General features: G+C 34.0%; 1 long non-coding RNA gene across 1 annotated transcript; it reads left to right on the forward strand.

Annotated features, from left to right (window-relative positions):
* Positions 1-235: 235 nt before the first annotated feature.
* Positions 236-9210, forward strand: LOC143693463 (uncharacterized). The gene is made up of 3 exons (XR_013181158.1): positions 236-301; positions 8084-8139; positions 8886-9210. It is a non-coding gene; the product is annotated as an uncharacterized LOC143693463 (long non-coding RNA).
* The last annotated feature ends 1724 nt before the right edge of the window (positions 9211-10934 follow it).

The raw sequence follows: 10934 nt of genomic DNA on the forward strand, positions 1-10934 counted from the left end.
ATTTAATTTTTTTAAAAAACATGCTGTGGAAATATTACAATGCACAAAGAAATTTTAAACAGAAAGATCTCATGATAAAGAGTTTTAAATGATGGTAAAAAAGCACCTGAATGATGTCCTGTGAAATGCACAGTAGTCTAACTTAATCCTTTTGTTGACTATTTTCTCCTCCTCCCACCTTTCAAAACAGGAATGGATGTGACCTTACCTCAGCAAAAAATTGAAATGAAATAGGAAGAAAGGCTCAAAATTTGGCACAAGTGTGGAACTCTGAACTTCTAAAGTCTGAGTGATATCGGCCGTAAGTAAGCTATCTGACATTAAAATGATACTGGGTGCTATACATACAGCAGGAACCAAATCAAAAGTGTCCCAGATCTTTGCTTTTTCATAACCCTCCTTACTGAGTTTTGTTTTATCATGCTCAGCCATAAAACTCCTCTGCCAAAAGACATCCCCAGACTTTGCTTTCACAAACTCGAACTTTGCACAACCCAAACAGAAAGGGAAGTTGTTCTTTTCTCACAGATATTCTTGATTTCAGCTGTGAAGGCTAATGCATAATCAGGTCATAGATTTCAAAAGAAATTAACATATTCAAAGGAAAAAAAAACCAGTCGTTCATGGAGAAAAATGGTTTTATGACTTTAGGAGTGATAGTGTCAAAAGTACATTTTGACACTTTTCCTCATTAATGAAAATCAACAATGATGACACTTGAATCACACCTGTCAGTACAGTAAAATAGGTTGCATGAAATCTATTATTTCTCTCATGTTGCCATCAATGAATGCACTGCAATGGTTTACTGTGTGTTCCTTCTTTACCCCCCCAAAAAACTCTTTTGTCCACTTAACTTGTACAGCTTGTCAAACAAGCTGTTTGTCTATATTTAATGAAGTAACCATTTGCTTAAACATATTAACTGTGAAGGAAATGCTGAAACTACTTCACTGGTCTACCTTAGAATGGAAAAACAACCCAAATAGCGCTGATACACCGACGCTGCAAAAAGATAATTTAGTGTTTAAAGAAATTTCAAACTTCAAGAGCCTTGAGAATATAAGTTTGTGAGTTCATGGGTGTCATGGGTACTCAAAGTTTTATTTGTTCCATATCTACCTCTACCACCACAAAAAATTGTTACTGCCTTTTTAAGACCCTGTGCCATGGCCAGAACCAGAATCTGAGGATGTGGGGCATTGCCCGAGTTCCTTTTAAAGTTGGAGCCTGGAAGATCAGGGAGCTCTCTCTGTCCTGACAGTTTTTGGAAGGCCAAGGTTCTGCTTGTATTTCATTTCTCCTTATTGGTAGAAAGGGATTGCATAAAAAAAAAAGGGGCGCGAACTCATTTTAGAGTGTTTCCCTTTAATCTATCTTATATATATCATATCATATCATATCATATCATATCATATCATATCATATTATATTGTCTTATACCAAGACAATGGGAAACTGTAGATTGGGGCTGGTATTTTTTCATTGCAAAGGTAGAAGTCACAGTTCCACAGTCATCTGTCTCTTCCAGCATGCCACTTTGGAAACATGCCTACTTTTAATTCAGCTGAACCTATACAAAGAATAGAATATTAAATACATGCTGAAGGGGGAAAAAGGAAAGAACATGGTTTTATTATGGTATACTCTTACTCTATCTGCTCCTTTCCCACAGAAAAAAAATTCCATATTCATATTTTCCCCCTAAACTGTTTGATTTTCCTGAGTCTTAAAAAGAATTTCTCAACCAAATTGAGTGGAATAGCAACAAAACAAACTAAAATTGTTAACAGCCGGCACATTACTTAGGACGCCATAGTTATGATGGATGATACAATGATGACAGATGAGTCCTCACTCTATTCTAAATTCTATCAACCACATAAATTAGTAATGTCATTAATATGATTACTAGCTGCTCACTCACCTTCTGCAGCAACTGTTGCTTTTTTCCTGGCTTTGGTCCTTTGATTACTCCATCTAACAGTATTAGAAGTCAGTATAGAATTTGCTTGCAGCAGGTAAAAACCTACAGTTTATTGGAGGAGAGAAATATATTAAGGAATCATTGATTACATTTTAGCATTTGATTTCCTCTTTAATTGGAAAATATGTTGGGCTCATTCTAATAGTGTTTAAAACTTTGGTTCCTTTTTTAAAATTTTGGCTGGTTGGCTGTTGAGGTTTGGAGTTTTTTTTGTTTGTTTTTGGGTGGAGTGGAGAACAGTCCTTTGGTTTGGTTTGGTTTAGCTTAGTTTTAGTTTAGCTTTTGGTTTAGTTTTAGTTTTTCTGGTGTTTCCCATACAGTGTGCTTCATGTGGAAGTCTGTGATGACAAGTCCTTGAGAGAAATGCACATTAACTTAAGTCAGCCATTTGGTAGTGCCAAGCAAAGTAATTTAAGCAGCAATTTCTAAAATATCGCTAATTAATATTTTCTTCCATTAGTTTCATTTGACCAGCTGAGGCAGACAGCATTCAGATCAGCATTTAGCTCTGTGAAGCTAGCATATCAAAAAGCTTGTGACAGAGGCTACATCTCTTTGATCTGGTCTATGATCCCATTGATAGTCCCACAATAAACAGCATTTAGATCCCTAAGGATTTCATTAAATGTATTGAAGATATTGTATTAATTAATTCTAAAAAATTCAAGAAGAGCTTAGGCCATTTTTTATTATTCTTGCCATGTACCAATCCCATGGAGAGCAGCAGAAAATAAATTCAAGCTTCATTGAATTTAATCACTGGAAATATTTTGTGGGATCATGATCTAGGTCATTAAAGTAAGTGTATTCATGTTTATGAAGATTTTTGAAGTCTTCAGTGGTACATATTTTTATTGTATCAATCCTGATATTCTCATCCATAAACTGCACTTTCAATAATAGAAAAGTTCTGGACATTTTTAATTTCTCAGAAAAATTAAGAAATATTTAATTGCAATCTATTGCTAAGACTTAATTACAGTATATTTATGTATTGCACTGAAAACTGATTTTACAAGTTGCAGAGATGTTAAAACGCTAAATTTAGGTACAAATTTCATAGTCTATTAGAAATATTAAAGTTTTAACACCAAGCATGGCTATTTTCCTACTTGTTTTAAGTTGTAAATGATGTTAGATGATATTTACATGTATCATTTACAACATTTAAATGTATACAACATTTAATATCAAGTGATGAAGGATTGTCATTAATAGTTAAAACTGAATGATAGTGATAGTATAGATAAAGTGCATAGTACTATGAAGTATTATTATTTTTTTTTATTATTCTTTGTTAGAATTCACATTACTATGAAGGTTCAAAACTTCACATGGGCCTGGAAACCTCCTCTGAATTGCTAAGACTTTATTCTTCAAAATATTAACTCCTGATTTTCAGCATAGAAGATGTGTAGCAGAAACACTTCACAGGCTGAATATTTATCTCTGATACATCAAATCCAGGCACATTCTACAGAACAGAAATAGGCACAAGGATATTTTTTCTCATGATAATTCCATAAGTTTCTTCTTGTTCTCTGAGTGGAAGTTTCAAAATATGTTTCTCAAATTGTTTAGCCCTTCTAATCACTATTCAATTCACTATCAGAGACACTGAATGCTATGAAAATGAAAAATCAAGTAACGATTGACAGTATGAAGAATAAGAAAAGTCCACCTCCAACCTCTTTTTACTCTGCTCCCACTTTCATTGGGTATTTCTCTTAATGCAATGGGCATTCGGTAAGAATTTTTTTTTTCAGTCTGGCAATTATAAATGCAATGAAAAGCAAAGGTGAGCAAAATCAACTTATTCCATATATTTCTTGCTAGTATATCTTCACTTTTATGGGAATACATGACACTAAGGTGAGAGAGAAGAGAAGAGAAGAGAAGAGAAGAGAAGAGAAGAGAAGAGAAGAGAAGAGAAGAGAAGAGAAGAGAAGACAAAAAGGAAAAGAAAAAGACAAGAAAATAACACAAATTCCCTCAAAACAAAACCTTATTTATATGTTGTGCCCAATCAAGGAGGGGTTTTTACTCTGCCTTCGACATTGATTTGTCATTACCCTGAATTGTATAAATTAAGACTGACTTTATTTTATAAATTAAGACTGACATTTCATAACACACTAGCAACAGTCTTGAGAAGTGATATAAAAATATACATTTTTAAAAAAGTCTGAATGACTTGTACCCTCTCTCACACTGTCTTTAAATGGAACGAGGAATTTCAGGAAACTGAAAGATTTTCCTTTCTCTATAGATAATCAGATTCCATTTGTTGGAGGTTTGTTTTTTTTTTTAATAAAATCTGGTTCACAGAATCCTCTTTATGCTTAAAAAGACATCATTACAAATAGAAATCTGGATGAGAGACTTTATACTTGGTGGAGAAAATCCTGTAAGTGCAAATGTATTTACATACAACTGAAAAGCTAGTATCTAAAGTTCCAGGTTTTTCTACTGCGGTTAGAAAAATGTAGATGTGTAAAATAGTTAGAGAAAACCTTTATTCTTGTGAGCAAATGTGTGAATTTGAAGTAATTTTGCTAACACCACAAGAATTTCCATTACTTCTTGCTTCATAGTGATGAAAATCCCTCTCTATATCCATCTGTCTGTCCTCAAATGCTGCTTCTATTTGAAATTCCTAATGGCAGACACACCATGCTGGGAAGCAGTGAGGCCACTCACGTCAAAACACTTTAACCTAATGTGTTATGACTAACTGCACTGGATGTTTTGCATTAAGGAACAATGTGTCAGCAACCAGACTAGGATACTTAAACTTAGTTGCATTGGGTAGTCACTCAAATTAAAGCATTTAAAAAGGTGAAGATTGTAGAATAAAAAACACCCTCAAAATATTACAATTTATTCACACCTATTGGAAATATTGATGTGTATATAGACTTGTGATAGATGTCAGATCATGCTAATTTCTTGTTTAGATCTTTGAGGTGCTTGTGTAGAAAAATCTTAACTCCGTATGGTTTTGAAAGTGACTGGCCAGCATCTTCAATGACAATATTTCACTTAAAAAACAGTGCAACCAACAAATTTTTAAATTACAACCTACCCCTGTGTGGTTGTTGCATTGTATTTTATCTGGGTTTTTATATAATATTGAAAGAGGCAGTATCAAACTTGCTAAATTTTTCAGGTTTGAATTCTACAAATTAATTTTCAGATTGTATGATTTTTCTATCTTGAGACTCCATAAAACTGTAAAATTTTGTCTTCTGCATCTTGGAAAAGAAACCCCAGTGCATGGATTCAAATTTCCACACATGTAAGTCTACCATCCCAACTTCTTTGTGAATCAATCAATTCCATGAATGTCAGAAATTTAAAACCCTTTTTCACCACGAATATTTACTAATCCATAAGTGAAAGGAGGTTGTAGCCAGCTGGGGGCCAGTCTCTTCTCCCAGGTAACCAGTGACAGGGTAAGAGGATGTAGCCTCAAGCTGTACCAGGGGACATCCAAGATAGACATGAGGAGGAATTTCTTTGCAGAAAGGGTTGTTAAACATTGGAATGGATTGCCCAGGAAGGTGGTGGGGTCACCACCCCATGAGTTGCTCAAGGAAGAGCTGGACATGGCACTTAGAGCTGAGGCATTGTTGATGATCAGTTATCTCAGAGGTCTTTTCCAGCCTAAATGAGTCCATGATTCTCTGCATGTGGTAGCCTACAGAATATTGTCTTTCTTTCAGGTAGCAAAAAATCTTACATTCACAGCTAATGAATGGACAGTCCTCGGCACAAACTGGGATCTGTCACCACTGGACACAAGTTGTCAAATATGTTTCATGTCCTTGCACTTTCTCAAATGTGTAGGGCAACATTTGTTAACCATTTTAACCTTCAGATTAAGGCAATAAATATCAATGAAATTCTTTCATTTTTCTTCAGAGGATCAGATACACAACCTATATACATATACCCATATACATATTAATTAATTAGTTAATTAATTTCTATGGTTTTCTCCTAAGTAATTTTTATGCTTCATGAACAGAACAAAACGGTCTATCTGTGAATGTCTAAGTAACAGATATACATGCAACATCAGCATTATTAATATAATGTGAATGATTACTCTATATTCTTATGAATAAACTGCTTCATCCCTTGTGAAAACTGTCTGCTGGAAAACATCACCAGATCATTGTAAATAGGGGTTACCAGGATGTAAATCAGAGCCCAAAATGAGCAAACAGATTTCATAAAAGAAAAACTTTTCAACATTACATTTTCCTTCTCTTAAATGGAGTTCAGTGGAGACATTGTGCATCTGTGCTTTGTTAAAAGTCAAATTTATGTGAAGAGGAAATTACAGTTTTACACTAAACCAGAAACAAATCTACTTGAAAATGAAGCTAGAACCTCTGGAACTTGGTCAGGAACTCTCTCTAAATATATTACAATATTTAAGAATACAATCCAGAGAGAAAAGACACATAAACAGGTGAAATTATCTGCAATACAAAACAAAGAGGATCAGATTCTTGTGGGTTGGTGTCCAGAAACCAAACATTTGCTTGGGAAAGGAAAAACAATATATGCTCCTTAAAAGTCAATTCTTTTTTTTATATAAAACACTGCATAAGCAAACAGTAGTGTGCAATGACAAAATTGGTATTTCATAATACCTAATCTATCTGAGACAGGCAAAATTATCACAGTTTAAATCTGCAGTTAAGATAAAAATGTAAAAGCAATGATCTACTATACTTTTGTAACACAGAAATTTGTTTTATTCACGGCATAGCTAGGTTTGCAGATGAATCACAATTCCTTCCACATCCAAGGAAAGCTGCAACACTGAGCCTTGTGACAAGAAAAATGAGTTAACAGCAAAAACAACTGTGTCTTGTGACACGTGCAAATAAACAGAACAATATAGCTTGCTTTTATTTTTTCTTTTCCCTCTCAAGAAACAATGGACACAATGTATGTGAGGACCTAGAAACTCAAGTGCAAACATCAATCAGACTGGCATTTCATAGTGCAAGGCCTCCTAGCAGAGTCTCTGGTAATATCATGGTAGTACAGATTCTTAGTGAGAGCATAGTTCCAACTCACATCTTGCATTTGCACATGCTTTGACTTCACTCATATCCTTTGCAATTCGGAAGCTTCATCACCTTCTGAAAGAAAAATAATTATAGAGAAACTTAGGTGTTTTTTGTGTACTTTCAAAATATGGATGAACAAAATATTTATTTCCCACTGAGAATTAACTTGGCACTTAGCATTCCCTCTGGCAGGAGGAGGAAAATTATTTTAGTCGCATGTAAATACTCCTAACAAATACAAGAAACAAGAACATCAGATTTTTGGAAATAACCATAGCATATGTCTTTGGATATACACATTTTTTTGCTTCAGTACTAACCTAAGTATCTGGAAAGTAGTGAGACAGGACAATACCTTTAATCTCAAAGGCATGAGCTGGAGCTGGGCATTCCATATGTGACACAAACCAGAAATATCTCCAAGCTAAAATAATCTACTTTCCAGCTGAGTATTTGGATCTACTTCCATGGTAACAATCTTTTTTCCCTCTATTTTTTGCCTCATATATCCAAAGCATCAGCACCCGATGTACCAAAAACTGCTGTCAGCTTTCCCAGAGCATTTCCAAATTCTTTAAAGTCCATACTGTTTATCCAGTTGGAAGTCTTTAAGAACTATATAATTTCCTTAGAATTCTATTATAGTCATTACTGATAGAAGCTATAGCTGCCATTCACATGAAAATATATGAATTTATAATTTACTGTACAAGAAAGAAAGAAAAAACTGTTTTGCTGAAGTCTATCTTCTCAGCTACAAAAAAGATTTTTTTTCCAAAAAATCAAAGTGCAACATATAGTATGCATTTATATTAATAATAGTTGTAAGTCTTGATTTGGGAAGACAATTTTGGAGAGAATGGAGTTGCATTTTAAAGTGTCATCCTTCATTTTCCACACTGAAATAAAGTGAACCAACACTCTGTGTTCTAAATATTATATTTCATGGTAATATTCTTTTACATTTTTGTCCCAAGAAATGTATTTATCTTTTTATCTACTACAGGTTTCCTTGGTGATAAGTTGCTGAAAGAACAAGAAACAGTGATAATCGTGTCTGAGGTAATTTTCCTGGAAAGGCTGTATTTCCCAGCGTACTTTAATATTCAAAAATGTGATGCTAGTTTTATTGATGTGTATGAATGCAGAAATACTGCATGTAAAAGAATATAAAGACTATCTTTTGAACACAAAGAACAAGGCAACACCTTAAAAATATACTGAGAGGATGATAACTTAGAACCATATAATTTGCCTTGAAACTTTAGTTTTATTAAAACTATGAAACAATGTGTGAGGGAGACTGAAAGGGTTGCTGCCTGGAAACATTTCAGCTCTGTGTGTGTGGCAGAAGGGACAGGTCAGGCCTTGTTCTGGTGAGGCAATGTACTGCTCTACATGTCCCACCCCCCATTCCGTATCCCACCCTGCAGTGGTTGCCAATCCATGGCAAAGCCAAGGCAATGCTCCACACCGGCCTAACCCAGCGCGTGAGCGGCCACCACACAGGAAGTCCCACCTGGGGGAAGAGCCCAGGGAAGCCTGGGATACTTAAGCCAGAGTATCAGGCAAGTACATGCCTTGACCCTACCTTTTCTTTGGGGTTTATACCAACTGAGACACTGCTGGAACCAAGAGTGGTAGCTATATTCTTTTTTCTGCTCTCGCTCTTTCTTCTCCAATTCTGATTGACTTAAAATTGGATGGGTTGGAGTTTGCTGAGTTAAAGCTTTTGGTGGTTTTTTTTTTGGTTTTTGGTTTTTGTTTTTTTTTTTTGTCAATATTTTCTCTTTTGTGTCTGACTCAAGGTACATTAAAGAATTTTAAGCCCTTTCAAGAGACTCGTCAAGCAAGCTCTGGGACTCTACAACATGAAGCTGGATATATTTTTTTAAACAGTGGAAAAACTTCACAAAAACTCCAACTTTGCACATTCTTCTAAGAGAGATGTTGGCTGGAAGAAGCTCTATTCCATACGTGACAGATTTGACATTTGAAATTATCTATTGTTCACTATAACAGTTAGAGATAAAATTTTAAACATTCCAAATGTGATGATATATAGGAATGTCAATTTTATATAGGAATGTAAATTAAACCAAAATGCTTTCTTACAAACAAAGATCAACAAGACACGAAAAGACAGCCATTGGTGTCTTCTGATGCAAATAATGAAAACTGCTTTGACTCTAAAAAGTTTTGGCTTTGATTAAAGAAATAATTTTCTAGAGTTTTACATTTTATTCAAATCCTTTACAGTTCTTATGATTTAAGATTTACTTTCTTATTTGTTTAATTTTCCTTTCTGCTGTGATCACTTGCGTGAACTCAGGAAATGATCCAATAAAAACCTGTCTCTGAGCTGTACACGCTGGATTAATAGCAATTAAATAGGGAATATATAGGCCAGTAAAAATAATAATTTAGTTTAGATCTTTGAAAGTCCACAGTGCAGTGTTTAAGCCAAAAGCATAGTAAATTTTCTGCTTAATAAAAGAGATACTATGGATTTATGATGTTAATATCTAATAAACAACAAGAAACCCCCTAATTATTGGAACAAATGCATAACACTGAGAGGCCATAACCTAAATGAAACTATAGATATGGACTATTCCTAATTTTTTTGGTATAATATGAAGAACTATACACATTTTTTTCTCAAATTTGAGACAAGGTAAGACTGTTTTTAGTTGCTATTTATTTTTGTTGAAAAATAATTTTCAGTGGTAAGGGAGCTTCGATGGACATCATTTGACTTTGCATTTGTGAAATTTTCCAAATTATTTTCTATCAGGACCAGAATTGCAATGTGCATATCATGAGCTAGGCTGAATTATGCACTACATTTTGTTTTAATTTAGGTGTATATAATATTCAAATTGTTTAATCTCATCTTATGTAAGATATCTTAAGGCTAGACTTTGGAGCAATTTAATGGCTGTTTCCATAAACAATGAAGGGAGTAACACCTCCAGAAATTAATTCACCTATTCCTAGGAGAATTATAAAATGTTGTAAAGGAGACATTTTCAGAGACTTTAATTCCCATCATGCTCTGTGACAGAGATCATTGGTTTTTACCACTGTTTCACCTGCAGTGATACTATACAATTTTACAGAAAGTTTTCTTTTCATCATAAGCATGTTAAAAGGGACCTTCCACTATAGTGAGATTATAATTTAAGTTATCATAGTTGTTTCTCATTGACTGATAGAACAGTAATCTGTTTCAGCATGCTAAACATATTTTTTATCTACTGGGATTTAAGTGCAATGGCTTATGTAATTTCATTTTCTAAGCTCTCGCTTTGAAAGTGTCAGAAAAAAGAATACTTCACTTGGCACTTGTTGACAGCCTCTGCATAACACAGTCCTTGAACATTTGAATCATCTCTCTTTCAGTTGAATGTAGATTGTCTAGAAGATTTCCTAAATTTTAAAACTGAATAGCACACATTTGTAATGATTGAACAAGGTCAGGCTCTTTTAGGCTCTTTTCTTTCTCTCTCTATTTTTTTTATTAGGGCATTCTTGGGTGTAAACTTTTATCTTTTTTCTCCTTTTTTAAATAATTGAATTCACAAAAAGCTATAGGTCTAGTTGTAAAGCTAGACTTCTCTGACTTGTTAAGGGTTCAGTAAAACAACTTCATGTAGTTCTGTAACTGGGATTACTTAACTAGAAGACCCCTAAGTATAAATATTTACTAACACACTTCCGAAATGATGGGTGTGTTCAGAATTATTGATAATGAAAAGAAAATTATAAATGTAAAATGCATATAGAACTTTGTAGTTAAATTTTAAATTCTATTCAACCACAGATTTTTAAATATTTTTAGAAATCAAAACACA

Source organism: Agelaius phoeniceus, chromosome 2 (assembly GCF_051311805.1).
Source record: "Agelaius phoeniceus isolate bAgePho1 chromosome 2, bAgePho1.hap1, whole genome shotgun sequence".
Taxonomy (NCBI): domain Eukaryota; kingdom Metazoa; phylum Chordata; class Aves; order Passeriformes; family Icteridae; genus Agelaius; species Agelaius phoeniceus.